Raw genomic sequence first — 15483 nt, forward strand, 5'->3', positions numbered from 1 at the left:
AGGAGGTCCGAAGACCCGGCATAACTAAGGTTCTGTTTAACAAATGACAAGACATCAATTTCCACAAGGTTTGTGGTCCGAGGACTGCACTTAACCAAGTTTCTGTTTGATTCTTAAGATCAGTAACTTCAAATGTTAATTTCCCCAAAGTAGGAGGTCCGAAGACCCGGCATAACTAAGGTTCTGTTTAAAAAATGACAAGACATCAATTTCCACAAGGTTTGTGGTCCGAGGACTGCACTTAACCAAGTTTCTGTTTGATTCTTAAGATCAGTAACTTCATACGTCAGAGGTAGTCATAACTTTGAAATGTTCACTGATAAAAGCACATTTTATTAATAATAATATCTTCTAAGATTATTTACATTCCATGGGCGGGGTACAATTCTTTCATCTAGGTCAGCTAGCCGATATGACCCTATGCCTGCTACTGAAATAATGCGATAGGGGCCTTCCCAGTTGGGTCCTAATTTACCCCAAGCTGGGTTCTTAGAGGTGCCCACAACTTTTCTTAGTACGAGATCACCAGGTGCAAGTGGCCTTAGCCTCACGTGGGCGTCATATCCCCGTTTTAGCTTCTGTTGATAATAAGCCATTTGGACCATTGCTGCCTCGCGCCGTTCCTCCAGCAAATCTAGGCCTTTTTCCAAGAGTCCTGCGTTATTCTCTGGATTAAAAAAGCTCGTCTTTAGGGTGGGAAAACCAGATTCCAGAGGTATCACCGCCTCGGCTCCATAAGTCATAGAGAATGGAGTTTCTCCAGTGGACCTGCGCGGTGTGGTCCGATACGTCCACAGAACATGAGGGAGCTCTTCTACCCATCTGCCTTTCGTATCATCCAACCTTTTCTTCAGCCCACTGACAATGACTTTGTTAACGGCCTCGGCTTGCCCATTTCCTCGAGGATAAGCTGGGGTGGAATACCTATTTATGATACCCATGTCACCACAATACTTCCTAAAAGCCTTACTGTCGAACTGAACACCATTGTCTGAGATGAGTGTGTGTGGTATACCGAATCTGGTAACGATGTTTTTCCAGACAAACTTCTTGGAGTCAATATCTCTTATATTTGCTAAGGGCTCGGCCTCAACCCATTTAGTGAAATAGTCTGTTCCCACGAGAAGCCATCTTTTATTGCCTGTTGCCCTCGAAAATGGCCCAACTATGTCTAGTCCCCACTGTGCGAAGGGCCAAGGACTGGAAAGGGGGTTAAGAACTCCTCCAGGTTGATGAATATTAGGAGCAAACCTCTAACACTGATCACATTTCCTGGCATAGTCTTGGGCCTCTCTTTGCATATTGGGCCACCAATAACCCTGAGTCAGGGCTCTGTGGGCTAAGGATCTTCCCCCAGTGTGGCTGCCACAAATCCCTTCATGCAATTCTTCTAGAAGCCCTTCCGTTAAATCAGGGTGTACACACAACAAGTACGGTCCTGAAAATGATCGTTTGTACAGTTTTTGGTCCTCGGACAACCAGAAACGTGGCGCCTTTCGGCGTATCTTATCTGCTTCAGATTTGTCCTCAGGAAGGACATCATCCCTAAGAAAAGATACGACCGGGTCGATCCAACTAGGTCCAGGCCTTATTAGATGGATGCGAGGCGCGTTGGTAATGACAAGAGAGGGTTCTAGTAAATCCTCAACGAGGATAACCCTAGGTAAACCTTGAGCCGAGGACGTTGCCAGCGTGGCTAAGGAGTCTGCGTGGGTGTTTCCGCTCCGAGAGATATGGGTTAAGGCGAAGGAGTCAAATTCAGTTTGCTGGCGCTTAATCTGGGCCAAATATTCCTGCATCCTTGGATCTCTAGCCTCCATGGTTCCCGTGACCTGGCCGACCACCAGTTGAGAATCCGAGAAGATATGGATTTCCTTTCCACCCATTCTATGCACCATTTTCATGCCTACTAAGACCGCTTCGTATTCGGCCTCATTGTTAGTAGCCGAGAACGCCAATCTCAAAGATTTTTCGAAGACAATTCCCTCTGGGGACGTTAGAACAAGTCCAACACCAGATCCTCTCTGATTAGCCGCCCCATCCACATACACTTTCCAAATCGGAGGCATGGCAGCTGTAATCACACCAACTGATTTTTCATCCATGTGTGCTTCTTTTAAAGTTTCTTCCAGTAATGGCTCGGCAAATTCCGCCACCAAGTCAGCGAGAACCTGACCCTTCACCGAGGTGCGAGGCTTGTACTTAATGTCAAAAGCCCCCAGGATGGTCCGCCACTTTGCTATCCTTCCTGAGTAATCGGCGCTACGTAGCACTGCCTTAAGGGGCAATTGGGTCAGAACAACCACCGTGTGGGACTGAAAATAATGGGGAAGCTTTCGCGTGGCATGAACCACGGCCAGGAGCGCTTTCTCTAAGGGTTGATAACGCACCTCGGCATCACCCAAAGACTTACTAACGTAATATACCGGTCTTTGCACCCCGTTATCATCTCTTATCAGGACCAGGCTGACCGCGTGGACGGCCACTGCCAGATAAGCAAACAAAATCTCATGCGCCTCGGGACGAGACAGAATGGGTGGCCGAGAAAGATATTGCTTGAGCTGTTGAAAAGCTAACTCGCAGTCCTCGGTCCATTGAAACCCTTTCCACTTATTCAACAGTTGGAAGAAAGGACGACACCGGTCAGCTGACCGAGATATGAACCTATTCAAGGCGGCAATCATTCCCGTTAACTTTTGAATTTCTTTTGGGTTCCGAGGAGGCTGCAAGTCCTGAATAGCCTTGACCTGCACCGGGTTTACCTCTATGCCTCTATGAGTAATCATGTATCCCAAGAATTTTCCAGACCCCACGCCGAAAGAACATTTTGAGGCGTTGAGGCGCAACCTGTACTTTCTCAGTATCTGAAAAGTGTCGGCCAAATCTTTCACGTGTGAGGGTATTGTTTTGCTTTTCACCACCATATCGTCAACATATACCTCAACGGTTTTCCCCATTTGCTGTTCGAACATTCTGGTCATCATCCTTTGATAGGTAGCCCCAGCATTCTTCAAGCCGAATGGCATGACCTTATAATGATAACTCCCCGTCGGTGTAATGAAGTCAGTTTTCTCCTGATCGTCTAATGCCAAGGGAATCTGGTGATAACCCTGGAAGGCGTCCAAAAAGCTCATCCGAGGATGTCCGACAGTGTCATCCACCAATTGATCAATACGTGGCATTGGGAACGAATCTTTAGGACAGGCCTTGTTCAGATCAGTAAAGTCCACACATACCCTCCACGTTCCATTTTTCTTTTTAACAACAACAGTATGAGCCAACCATTCGGGGTAGAAAACTTCTTTGATAGCCCCCGCCCTTTTGAGTTTAAGCACCTCTTCCTTCACAGCCTCGGAATGTTCTCTGGAAGAGCGCCGAGGTGGCTGCCTTCTCGGAATAATAGCCGGGTTGACATTTAAGTGATGACAAATGAAGCCCGGATCCACGCCTGGAGCTTCATGAGGATCCCACGCAAAAACATCAACATTATCCTTCAAGAACTCTAACAACTCCATCTTCTCTTGGTGTGGCAAAAGTACACCGACTTGGAAGAATCTCTCCGGGTCATCGGCCACTGGAAACTTCTCTAATCCCTCGCACTGTGTCTCATCTCCTGTCACCATTCCAGATGAATCAGGAGCCGTTAACTGCTATAAGTCTTTGGTGACCAAAGCCGAAGACTCGGCTTCTGTCTGATGCAGTACTGCAGCCGATATGCACTGCCTGGCTACCGATTGGCTGCCGAGGATTTCCTCAACACATTCCCCCGAGGGGAATTTAACTTTAACATGTAAGGTAGAGGAGACGGCTCCAAGCGCATGCAGCCAAGGCCTGGCAAGGATGGCTGTGTATGGAGAGTACGCATCAACCACGATGAAGTCCACCTCAACCGTTTCTGAGCCGGATTGAACGGGCAAACGGATCTGTCCCTTCGGCACAACGGCTCTCCCCTCAAAGCTTATAAGCGGCGAATCGTAAGGAGTAAGGTCTTCCAATTTCAACCTTAACCCCTTAAATAGATCAGGGTACATGATATCTGTACCGCTACCCTGATCTATCATCAGCCTTCTCACGTCATAGTTCCCTATTCTGAGGGTAACCACAAGAGCATCGTCATGGGGCTGGATAGTCCCTACCTTATCCTCCTCCGAGAAATCTAAAACGAGCAAAGTGCCCTTCAACCTCTTCGGCCTGTGACCCACATCCTCGGTTTGTGGATGGGAAACCGCCATCACCCTAGTGGGACCTGAGCCGGTCCTGCCAGGGGCAGCGAAGATAACATTAATTGTTCCCAATGCTGGCCGAGATGTATTGTTCCTCTGGTTGTTTGAGCCAACTTGACTGACCTGCCCAGTGGGCTGACACAGGTGCTGCTTTAACTTTCCCTCACTGACGAGCTGCTCTAGATGGTTCCACAGGGTCCGACAGTTCTCGGTAGTGTGGCCCACATCCCGGTGGTATTGGCAAAAGAGGTTGTGATTCCTCTTCGCGGGGTTTCCTGCCATCTTATCAGGTCATTTAAAAAAGGGTTCCTTACGAACTTTCTCCAGCAGCTGATGTACTGGTTCCCGGAATACAGTGTTCACGGCCTGAGGTGCTGCCGAGGCAGACTGTCCAACGTAATCTCTCCTCGGCCTATTATTGTGATATCTGTCCGACCTGAAATCCCTTCTCTCCTGCGGGATAACCTTCTCCTTTCCCTTTCCTTGCTGTTGGTCTTCCTCCACTCTCTTATACTCATCAATACGGTCCATGAGGCGACGTACACTGCGAACAGGCTTTTTAGTCAAAGACTTTCTCAGGTCGTGATCAGTAGGGACGCCTACCTTAAAGGTATTAAGCGCCACCTCATCAAAGTCGCCATCTATTTCATTAAACATCTCCCAGTAACGATCGGAGTATGCTTTCAACGTCTCCCCTTCCCTCATGGTCATGGATAACAGCGAGTCCAATGGCCGAGGTACTCTGCTACACGTGATGAACTGTGAAGCGAATGCCCTAGTAAGCTCCCCAAACGAACTTATAGACCCCGACTTAAGGCCGTTGAACCACCTCATAGCAACAGGTCCCAGGCTAGAGGGGAAAACTTTGCACATCAGGGTCTCGTTGTGAAAGTGCACCGCCATCCTCTGGTTAAAGTGACTCACATGCTCCACCGGATCAGTCCGGCCATTATAGATGGTGAAAGTGGGCTGGGTAAACCTTCTGGGAAGCCTTCCTTTCTCAATCCTCCGTGCAAATGGAGATTTGGAGAGCTGGTGCAACGCCCTACTCATAGCATCGTTGCCTAAGCCCCTAGAACGAGGCTTCTTACGTCTGCGAGTTGGCTGGTCGCCCTCCTCACCGGAGGACGTTGCACTGGTGGGAGAGCGCGACCTTGAGCTGTAGCCAGCTCCCCTATCCTCCTCCGAGGAAGAATTAGATGAGGACGGTGAAAACCTACGCTTGGCGCGGCGTAGCTTTCTCTTTAAACGGTTGATTTCCTTCTGCATGGATTTAGAACCCTCATCGTGGGTGGTGCTACTTCCCTCACGAATATGACTAGCACCTGGGTATTCTGTATGGACACTCCCCTCACGATCCCTTCGATGTTCAAGACGTTCGAAATGATCTTCCGGCTGTGATCCCTATGACTCTGCATGGTGAGTACCTAAGCCTGCCATAGTATCCCTGCCTCTTCTAGACTAGATTCCCCACAGACGGCGCCAATTGTAAGTGCACAATTGCACCTGGCCCCAAGAACAGTTACGGGCTCAGGCCCAATGAGCCTTAAACAATATGATTTGTAGAGCGTGGGCTTGAAACCCAGGTTAGAAGTGTTTGAGGATTAAATGACAAGCCAAAGATGGTAAATACTTGAAAACAACAATGAATACTGTAAATCAACCTGCTCGGACGTAAGCCGAGAACTGTTCTTATATTATTTCTCTCTCTTTTTTCTCTTTCTTTTAGGTTTACAAAGAAGGGATCCTCATTTCTGTTCTAAGTTGCTCCTTAAATACTCCTCTTTTTGATACTTTGTACACGTGTTGACCCAACTCCCCCTTAGCCAAGATATTTCTTTTCTCAGTGCCTTTGAATAGTAACCAGAAGTTTCCCTTCCACTGTTCAGGTGTCACTTCCCCATTAATGCGGCCAGGGTGGTAGGTGCAGGGTCTTTAATGTGGAGGTGACAGCCTTGATCCTTGGTATTTCTCTAATATCGGTGCTTCTAGGACATTTAAGGATTTACCCCTTTTAACCATTGGTTTTGACCATGTCCTTGCCTAACGTTTATCATGAAGTCCCGGGTTCTCCGGTGTCCGTCCGAAGAGAAATTCACCCTCGGCTGGATCCTCGGATCCTCGGCGTATGGGCCGACCCATAGTACTAACAAGTTCTAAATTCAAGAGCAGGTCGGCCTTCCTTAGCACGGCCCAAAGGCCCATATCTCCATCAGGGTCTTTTTACTCCCCACAATAGCCCCTTAATTTTCCTTCATTCCAACAAGTCAGGTAACATGTGGAGAAAGCGGAAAGCTCAATTGAAGATAGCCATTATAGGTATGTATTTTTTTTTTTTTAATTTAATCGCGTTTTCAATATATATGATCTTATTAAAAATTTTAAATCATGACTCCTATAACTTGATAGTTTTAGACTTTTAGTTTTTTTTTAGATGAACTACATTACTCATCACACTTCAATATTATTTTAAATTAGAAATTCTTTAAAATAGATTTAGCAAAACTGTTTATTATAGTAATTACAAATCTATCTAGAAAATATAGTTTAACTCAATAAAGTGGTACAATTCTTTATTTTAATTTGCTACTGTGTCCTGTAGCTTAACTAACTGGCACTTTTTGAGATTTATAATGGACATTTATGGCCTATTTGGAAGTTTAGAGAGGGAAGAGAGTAGAGGGGAGTAGAGGAAAGGAGAGTAGTGGGGAGGAGAATAAAGGGGAATGGTTATCCTCCACCTTATTTGGATGTTTTTAAAATTAGTAAAGGGGAAGAGAGTAATTAGCCCTTCCTCTTGTTTGGATGTTTTAAAAATTAGGATGGAAAGGAGAGAAAATGATTTTGATAGACAAATTTACCCCTATTTGAAAATGGACTTGCAACATTGGTCTATGATTAATTTGTTAGATTAAATAATTATGACTATAGCATGCAATAATTTTTTTGATCATTTTTTTTTTCTGATGTAAATTAAATAATCAGCATACCTTGATCCACTACCGTTTGAATAGCATTTCTTGCTGCGGTTTGTGCCGCAAAGGGTGTCCCTCTTCTTGTACCCTTGAATCCACAAGTACCGGCGGAGGACCAAGAAATTACCCGGCCTCGTACATCTGTAACAGTCACAATGGTATTGTTGAAACTTGCTTGAACATGAATAACCCCTTTTGGTATTCTACGCGCACTCTTACGTAAACCAATACGCCCATTCCTACGTGAACCGATTCTGGGTGCAGGTTTTGCCATATTTTATCGTCTCATAAATATAAGTCAGAGGTATATGGATATATCCATTTCATGCCAAAACGGAGCTTTTCCGCTTTTTTTTATTTGTCCCTTAGGGAGTCTCTTTTATTTTATAAAGATATTCACCCGCGAAAGTTTTTATTTTATTGGATTTCTAAATTTTGATAGATCCAATATAATATGATAATAAAAAAGACAAAACAAAATAAATACTCGTTATAATAAAACGAAATTCTATTATTATTATCTATTATCTCTAACTAATCTATAAAATAATTATCTATAACTATAAATAAATAGAAATTGAACACATGTTTAGTTTTTTTTATATAAACTATCAAAACAAGATATACAAATTTCTAATAGATTAGATAAAATCTCAAAGACTCCCACGATTCAGTATATTATTCATTAAATACATGTATACCATGTTATAATTGTTATTTTTTATTCGCGAGGAGCTGGATGAGAAGAAACTCTCATGTCCGGTTCTGTAGTAGAGATGGAATTGAAATTGAAAAAGAACCATCAACTATTGGTCTATGATTAAATATTTTTTTCTGCTTGTTTATTATACTAAAAAAACCATCAACTATTGGTCTATGATTAAATATTTTTTTCTGCTTGTTTATTATACTAAAAAAACCATCCTTAATTAATAATAATTAAAATAAGAAAAAAAATGTTTGGATGTTGAGGAAAAAAAAATCATGAAAAAAGACAATATAAATATTAAATGCTTTTTTTAAAAAAGAAAAAGAAAAAAAGATTGAAAGTAAGATCAAATTTTATTTTCCTACATAGTTTTCTCAGTAGCCTAGGCGCTCCCTCTTTCTCCTTCATTCTTAAATGCCATTTCTTTCTTCGTAGAAAGAAATTCTCAAACTCCTTTTCTCTTCTTTCCTTTCCTTTTAGAGAGAAAATGCAGAGAGTGTGAGAGAAACTAATTCAATTCTTTGCACAATACCTTTCCTTATATTCACGTCTTTGCCATTCAGAATTACTTGGTTTTCGGAGGTGGGCGACGTGCCAAAGATTTGAGATTTGAGAGTGTAAGCCTATAAGGTTTGTTTAATTATCAATTCTTTAAATTTAGGATTTGCTTAGTTGCTGAGAAAATGGACTAGAAAAATTTTAAAAAGCCAACTTTTTGTGGTTTTTTACAGAGTGTGAGAGAAAAAAAGGAACCTCTGGCAACTTGGAAATATTGAATTATCTATTTTTTAGTTGCGTTGAGATTTTCGCAGAAACTTGAATTTTTCCTTTTATGTTTTCTCATAGTCCATTTTCTTAGTAACCAAACAGTGGTTAGAGTTATAAACTTGAATGGATCTCTATTCCTCATCTATTTGTTTTTTTCCATACTGAAAACTTTGGATTTCTGTATTTCATGGTTATTCGAATCTGGACTCAATTAGGGAAGAGATAATTTAGAATTTCACTGTATCATTAATCATTTTCTTAGCAACCAAACAGATCATTACATTAGTGTTTAATTTTCTCAGGAAACAAACAAAGATGATATACTCGGTATGTAATTTTGTTAATTTAGAAAGGGTATGAAAGCTCGGATTTGTGTTTAAAACACAAGAGTTGTTTAGACCCCAAGTTAAACTTTACGGTTAGATTGCTTTTACTCTAACTTATCTAAGTGCGGAAACAAGAGTAAATGAAGCGCAAACAACCAATACTATTCTAGTGCATAAACATTAACAACAAACAATAAAAGTAAAGTACAAGAATAAGGGAAGAAGGATGCAAACACAAGATAACACGCCGATATGTTATTGAAGAGAAAACTGAAGAAATCGGCAAAAAACCTCTCCGCCGCCCTCCAAGCTGTAATCGATCCACTAGAGAATAAAGTTGGAATACACGAATAATAAAAGATCCTCCAAGCCTAGTCTACCCAATGTACTTGAGCCCTCCAAGCTCCTGCTACCAACGGACTTCACGAAGTCATGTCTTCTCTAGCTTTCCGGATCCCGCAATACGCCCAATTGCATCCGCCAAACCTCACTGGCTTCTTTTGGAAAATCCCCAAAACTTCCCAATCTCCAAAACACTCTCTACACTCTGAAAATGTGTGGGTTGTGTTTAGGTACAAATCTCCTTTCAATGTATGACAATGGGAGAGGGAAGGAGAAGAGACTAGGATGATTTCTCACTAAGGATTAGTAGCTCTCTCTCTCTCTAAAAGATGGGTGTGTATGTTGTTGAAAACCTATCTAGGGTTTTTTCTCTCTGAATGACCTCCTTACACATTTGTGAGTAATGAGGGTATATATAGTATGGGTGAAGGGTAAGAAAGTCACACTTAAAAATGCTCCAGACAAAGAGTTTCACGGGTGACTCGTGGGAAGGCCTTACTCGCGAGACACTAGCGAAATCTTCCAGGCTGGCACGTCACTTTAGCTTCCAACATGTGCTTCTCACATGGCTCTTTCGCGGGTTAGCTACTAGCGAGACAGTCACGAAACCCACTGATCTTCAATTTAGCTTGAATTTTCACCAACTTAATATTAAACTCAATACAATAAAATCAAATACAATGAACAAATTAAAGTAAGTACAACACTTTTTGTCATGGAATAAAGCCAACATAAAATATAGTTGTAAATCACAACTTTACAGGGTAAATTGAGGAATTCATTTGGTCAATAATTTGTCTACTCTACTCTCCCTCCAAATCTCTCCAATTTGGGAGAATTAAAAATGAGGGGTTAGAGGTAGTTGAAACCCCTCCAAACTCTTCCAAACCCCTCCCCCTCCTTCCTTAAAAAACTTCCAATCAAGGTAATTAAATTACTCTCCCTCTTTTTACTCTACTCCCCCTCCTTTTTTTAACTTCCAAACAGGCCATTAGGGTTTAAATTCCCTCAATCCCAACTATTGAATCATTCAAAAAAAAAATATTAAATGGAAGACAACCTCGTCCTTTTCACTCATGTTCACTATAAATGGGAAATGAATTTCACTTTCATTAACGTAATAGTCACAAAATTTTTATTAAATATGTTATAACTGCCAAGATGACAAGTTGTAAATGAAAGATAATAAAATGATATTAGCGTTAAACCCAAATAAGATCTAATAAAAAGCTATAAATCAGCTTTTGTAAAATCACTCAAAAGAAAATTATTGTGAAAAACATTATGAAAATTGTTCTGTGTATGAAATTAAAATTTTCACTTCACGCTTAGAACAAAGTTAACATATGTCAGTGAACAAACCAAAATAGTGAGAATTGGGTGAGAGGCTAATCTAACTAGCGGATTAAGAAAAAGGGAGAAATACGTAAAAGATGTTGGTCAAAGACTTAAAGAATATGATGGGAGGCATTAAACTATTGATTAAAATAACGGCGAGGGAAGGATTTTGGCTAATCCCAAGAAATAGCAAATGCTGTCTTTGGGGATGAGCACTAGTACACAAATTTTTTAATTAAAGAGAAAATAGATTAAATTCTGTAAATATATGGTCTAAAATTCATGATTTACTCTTTCAATTAACGTGTCGTAAGTGCACAATTGCGCCTGGATCCAAAAATACACGTGGGCTCAGGCCCAATGAGCCTTAAACAATGAAATTTGTAGAGTGTGGGCTCGCAATCTAGTTTAGTGATATTCGAAACTTAATGAACAGGCTAAAATATTACAGTATTTGCAAATAATAGACAAACGGGACAAAATAAAGCTCCTCAGACGTAAGCCGAGGACAACTTATATATTATTTATCTTTCTTCTCTCAAAGGTTACAGTTCTTAATATTTGTCTCACCACCCCTTTTCTTTACTCTCTTTCCTCCTTAAATACTTCTTCTTCTACCCTCTTTATCCACGTGTAAAGCAAATCACCCTATTAGACACCTGTTCCATCCACCACTCTCTGGAAGTCTTCAAATGATAGCAAGAAGGCTGACTTCTACTATTCAGGGGTCATTTTCCCATTAATGCGGCCAGGGAGGTAGGTGCAGGATCTTTAATGTGGAGAAGCAGCCTTTTTCTGAGATATTTCTCTCACACCGTTGCGTCCGGAGGGTGCTTAAATCCCCCTCTTAACCAACGGTTTTTCCAGAATTCTGCCTTAATCTTTTTGGCGAATCCCAGGGTCATCGTGGGTTTGTCCGAGGAGAGATTCGTCCTCGAACGAATACTCGGACTCTCGACTCATGGGCCGACCTGCAATTTTAGGTCCTTTTAGTCCCCACACGTGTCATATCATTTTATCACATATTTAGGAATAATAAAACTACACTTAATTAATTCTAATACCTATATATAAATCTAAATAAATTGGAAGTTTATTAAGATATTATTAGGTGCATTAGTATGTATTGAATTTTAAGTAAAATACTGATGTAACAATCTTTTATTTGATGATATAAAACATGAGTTTTCACTCCATCCTTACTAAATTTGGACTCGAAAAGAAAAAGGGTAAAGTTTGTAAGAATTTATAGGAAGAATTCGCCAATTAGGTGTTAAAAGGCTTAAAGCTCATTTAAGGCAAAACTGAACAGGAACATATCTCAATGTTAAATGACGGGAAAATTTTTGTTCGGTGACAAAATGTTGGGACTTTTTTTTTTTTTTTTTTTGAAAGCCCCTTTTCATACAATTTAAAACCCAATACACTCTGAAAAAAGTAAAATAATAATAAAACTCGAATAGACCATTATACATGTTACCTGAAAAATCAAGTAACAATAAATTATCTTTTTGACAACCAAAAAAAAACAATAAATTTTATTTTTCCTAAGAAACTAATTAGGAGCTAACACTTATTTATATTTTATAATTAGATAATTACAATAGAGAGGAGGTTTTGAACTCTATGTGTCTATGTTGGAAAATTGAAGAAATACCAATTATTTGAGCTACAAGCTATAGCCAAGGTTCTCAAACTCAGACTGGACGGTACAATTCGGCCATGTTAACTGTGAACCCTTTATCATTGGGGTTATTTTAACCCTAAGAACTTCTCTATTTAAAAAAACAAAAGCAAGGAACTGCTTGAACCGCAATGGAACTTTACAGTTCTTAGAATCATGTTCGGTTATAGCGGTTTGCGTGTTTCCATTTTTTTTTACTATAATTTGGCCCGAGAAAAGATCTCAGCCGGTAAAGAATTTGAATATTAAAAAAAAAAAATTGCAAGAGAGATAAAAAAAAGAGAGCCATGTTACCACCTCCCATTTTCCGTTAGTATATTTTGCCAATCATTCCCACCTCCCATTTTCTTCTTCTCTTTCTTGGCAACACTTCGCCCAGCAGCTAGAAACTCATCTCCTCAAATTGTCTCTTCCTTTTTTGTTTCTTTTTTTATGAATACAAGACTTTATTGAAGAAAAGAAAAGCTACCCAAAAGGGTCAGCCTCCTTTACAATCACATTTACAGCGCTAGGAGCAAGACCAAAACTACCAAAATAAGAATGTATACAAGACCATTTGGCTAGTTCATGGACTGCTAAATTTTCCTTACGATAAACCCAACTAAAGGAAACATAACCAAGAATACAACTTTAGAATTGATGTGCTAAATTTGCCTTTAAATTTGTTTGTTAATATTTTTATATAGCCCACATTTAGATTGATGTGATATTTATATTTTTTTGCTTGATGTACGCAGTTATTTGTTCAAGCATTGGGGCAATGTTTCTGCTCATTATTACATGGTTGTTGTACAGAGTGATAAAGAAAAGAAACAAAATCAAGCGCAAATAAAAATTCTTCAAAAGAAATGGTGGTTTATTATTACAACAACAATTATCTTCAAATGCAAACAATGTTTAGAAGACAAAATTATTCAATTCAAAGGAGTTGGAAAATGCAACTGATCGTTTCAACGAAAATAGAATACTTGGTAAGGGTGGACAAGGTACAGTTTATAAAGGAATGTTAGTAGATGGAAATATTGTGGCTATTAAAAAGTGCAACAAAGTGGATGAGGGAAATCTTGAACAATTTGTTAATGAGATTATCATTCTTTCACAAACCAACCATAGAAATGTGGTTAAACTACTCGGGTGTTGTTTAGAGACAGAAGTTCCTTTGTTAGTTTATGAATTCATTCCCAATGGAACGCTTTTTCAGTATCTCCATGAAAAAAATGAAGAGTTTCCATTACTAACATGGAATATGCACTTAAGGATTGCCACAGAAGTTGCAGGAGCTCTTTCTTACTTACACTCAGCAGCTTCACTACCCATTTACCATCGAGACATAAAATCTTCAAACATACTCCTTGATGACAAATACAGAGCAAAAGTAGCAGATTTTGGGACTTCAAGAACAATAGCCATTGACCAAACTCATTTAACCACATTGGTATATGGTACTTTTGGGTACTTAGATCCAAAATACTTTCAAACAAGCCAATTTACAAATAAGAGTGATGTATATAGTTTTGGAGTAGTCCTTATTGAGCTTTTGACCGGAGAAAAACCTGTTTCTTCAACAAGATCACAAGAAGGTCGGAATCTATCTACATATTTCATTCATTCATTGAAAGAGAACCATCTCTTTGATATACTTGATACTCAAGTAAAGGAGGATAGTAATAAAGATGAAATCATGGCAATTGCTAATCTTGCAAAAAGATGCTTGCATTGGAATGGAAAGAAACGACCTACGATGATAGAGATTATGATTGAGTTGGAGGGAGTTCAAAAAGTTTCTCATGTTGAACCGAATTTTGAAGAACTTTAATATGTTAGAAAAGAAGAAAGGGGACCTTGGAATGATGCTTCTATTTCAACAAGTTCAAGTTCAAAAACTGGCACATCTTCATCATCAGAGGTCCTTCCACTTTTATCTATCAAATCAATTTAATTAATAAGTTATATGTTTTGGTACTTATTTATTTTTGTTATTTATGTGGAAAATTATTATAACTTCTCTTCATTTATTAAATAATAATAATAATAATGGGGTGAGTGTGAGAGAGTCCATTTTTGTTATTTTTATTTTAGGAGTCGTCACCAACTATTGATTTTGTATTAGGTGTGATTGGTTACCTAGAGTTCTAATTTATTTTAGGTTACCTAATTAACTAAACCAAGTTTTAGGGGTTCATTAATTAAGGAAAACCAAAAGCCTCGAACCAAAGATCATGGACTTGGAAGTTTGGGTACGTGTAGGGAAGGTATTAGGCACCCCACAATGCCTATCTGAAAATAGTATCTCATTTTAATTTATTTCAAACATTAACATTTTATGAAGAAATAGAATAGTTGGCATTTTGATTGATTTTTTTGGCATGTGAGTAAATATTTACCATATAGCTAACATGTGAATATTAACTCCAAAGAATATTTACAATCAAGGCATGTGAGGTATACACATAGGTAACGTGCGAAAGAACACACAAGTATACTATACAATAGCATGTGGGTATTTATTTAATATATAGCTAACATGTGAATACTAAATACTATACAAAATGTTGGGTTAAAATAATAGATTGACTCCGGTTAATTAATTCAACTTCTCAAGTTAATTAATTAAGTCAAATTACAAGCAAAACATGTAGGCACCAACAAATCACCAAATAACTAATATGCAGTGAAAAATAAATTAACACAGTGATTTGTTAATAAATGGAGAAAACCTCTTGCAAGGCAAAAACTCCACCGTGTAAATTTAATGTCACCACTCCCAAGAATCCACTAATCGATAATCAAGTGGTACAAGTATGAGGAATCTTACCACTACCCTGGTCTATCCCAAAATATCAACTTGCAGTTGAACCTTCGCTTCAATACCCAATTGAACTTGATATTTTAGTAGCCTTCTTTCCTTTATTGCACAAATCTCTAATCTGTGACTAACTACTTTGCATGGATCCTAGTACGTGATTAACTCCAACAACTTGATTGATTGTTGTTTGCTGCAAAGTTCTTCACTTCATAAATGATAAAGATCAGGAAGTACTTGGTTACAAAACTCTAAGACGTACAAAACGCAATAGCTTCTCACAAAATATATGAGTTCTAGGCTCTGTTTTCGTGT

At 39.4% G+C, this 15483-nt stretch overlaps 1 pseudogene; it reads left to right on the plus strand.

Moving 5' to 3' along the window:
- Positions 1-6499: 6499 nt before the first annotated feature.
- LOC142616860 (wall-associated receptor kinase-like 9) lies at positions 6500-14304 on the plus strand (annotated as a pseudogene).
- The last annotated feature ends 1179 nt before the right edge of the window (positions 14305-15483 follow it).

This window comes from Castanea sativa, chromosome 11, assembly GCF_040712315.1.
Source record: "Castanea sativa cultivar Marrone di Chiusa Pesio chromosome 11, ASM4071231v1".
NCBI classification, from domain to species: Eukaryota; Viridiplantae; Streptophyta; class Magnoliopsida; order Fagales; family Fagaceae; genus Castanea; species Castanea sativa.